The following is a 1,926-nucleotide window of genomic DNA, read 5'->3' on the forward strand; positions in this document are numbered from 1 at the left end:
GACCTCTCCTGTCTCTCCCACTGCTCCCCTCAGCAGTGTACTTCGTCAGTCTGCCTGCTCCCCGCTCCGGCTCTAGTGAATCCTCTCACCCTCCCACACATCTGGCCTGTACCCCGGTTCTTGTATAAATAAATAAATAATCTTTAAAAAAAAAAGAGCTTAAAAAAAAAAAAAAAGTGAAAGTGAAAATGGTGCAAAGGGGGGACTGGCTCTTCCCCAGGGCCGGGGTCTTCGCGCCACCTCCCATGCTGCACTGCGCGGCGCGCCGGCTGGGGTGACGACAGGGACTCGGCACCCCAAGGACCGGCACCCCAAGGACCGGCACCCCAAGTCCCCAGCACCCACGAGGGCAGCTCCTTGCCCGCCCCCGACACTTCCGCTTCCGCCCCCCGACTGCGCAGGCGCGGGCGCCATATTGGCCGCGGACGCTCAGCACTGGCGGCGGCTTCTCTCCCCAATCCCGGAGCCTCCCTCTTCGGGGTCCTTTTCGGGTGAGCCTTTCGGGGGAGCTCGTGGGACGCGACTGCCCTCCGCGGGGCAGGGGTCGGGGGCGTCGCGCTGGAGCGGGCCGGGCCTGCGGGCGCCGCCGGGAGCCGCGCGCACCATGACTCTGCACCCGCCTCCTCGGGCAGGTCCGACCGTGGGGCGCGCGGGGGGGGGGGCGCGCGGGGGGCGGACGTGGGCCAGGGGGGCCGGGGGGCGGGCGTGGGCCGGGGGGGGCCGGGGGGCGCGCGGGGGGGGGGGGGGCGCGCGGGGAGGCGCGCGGCCTTGGAGAGCCGCAGCCCGGCCGGCCCGGCTGCCCGTGGCCCCGCGGCCTTCCCTGCCGGTGCACCCCCGGGCCGCCGCCGCCCGCGCTCTGAGCCACCGGCGCGTCCGGGCGGAGTCGCGGCGGCCTCTGTCGGGCTGCGGAGCCCCGCGGTCTCCGGGACGCGCACGGCGGGACCCGGCGCTCACCTGTCCGCCCCGCCGCGCTCCGTGTCGGGGGAGCGGGAGGCGGCCGACGCTTAACCTTTCACCCGCGCACCCGAAGGAGCCCGGTGCCGAGTTTTTCGGGAAGAGTCATGACGCCGCGGGTCCCCGCGCCCCGCGCGCTCGGGACCCAGAGCCCCCGGAGAGCCGCGCCCCTGACTGGCCGCGTGTTCGCAGACCTGGTGCTCGCCTGGCTCCGGCTCCGGCTCCGGCTCTAGCCCCGGCCCTTGGTCACGTTCTCTCCTCCCGGCATCCGCCTCTCCCAGCCTTGCTCTTGGACTCGGAGGTTCTCGGCCTTATGTCGGCCTCACATCGCTCGTCTGGATTCATTTTCTCAGAAAGTCCCTGCTTCATTCCTCTCCCTGTTCAGCTCTTGGCTCCTGTCTGGTGTGTGTCTACACTTTGCTTTACAGTGGGTGCGGGCCTCCCTCGCCGGGCTAGTAGGCGGAGCTCAAGCAGGGAAATAAATTTTTTCATTTGTAAGTTTCGTTTTAATACTTATCCTTTTTTCTTTTTACAGGAATTGTAGAAAGATAAGATAAAAGATGGTGAGTTTAAAACACATACCCACAGACTGTTGCCTGATAAACCATGTTGCTGGTGCTCACTTGGCAGACTTTTGCATGAGAAAAGTGAAATGGAAGAAAGAGATGGGAATGGTGTTTTCTTCCTTACAAGTTTCTTCTCATGCACTGCACTTAGTGGACCAGAATGTTCTATAAGATGATTTGTGGGCTTGCAGAAGGAATTGACTTGCTTCAGTGGACAGGAATCACCTTTCTGTTTTTCCTTCACAGTCTCGAAGATATGACTCGAGGACCACTATATTTTCTCCAGAAGGTAAAAAAAGAAATTGCTTAATCTGCCTCAATTAAAAAAAAAAATAAAGTATTTGACTTAAGGGGGAAATCTACAAACTTAGTTGTTGTGACCACCAGGTTGCGTGGATATCATAGA

At 61.9% G+C, this 1,926-nt stretch overlaps 1 long non-coding RNA gene across 1 annotated transcript; it reads left to right on the plus strand.

Annotated features, from left to right (window-relative positions):
• Positions 1–393: 393 nt before the first annotated feature.
• On the plus strand, positions 394–1,830 carry LOC119250921 (uncharacterized). The gene is made up of 3 exons (XR_005126452.2): positions 394–491; positions 1,490–1,517; positions 1,767–1,830. It is a non-coding gene; the product is annotated as an uncharacterized LOC119250921 (long non-coding RNA).
• The last annotated feature ends 96 nt before the right edge of the window (positions 1,831–1,926 follow it).

The sequence above is a fragment of the Talpa occidentalis genome, unplaced genomic scaffold (genome assembly GCF_014898055.3).
Source record: "Talpa occidentalis isolate TD23 unplaced genomic scaffold, MPIMG_talOcc4v2.1 talOcc4.1812, whole genome shotgun sequence".
Classification (NCBI taxonomy): Eukaryota; Metazoa; Chordata; class Mammalia; order Eulipotyphla; family Talpidae; genus Talpa; species Talpa occidentalis.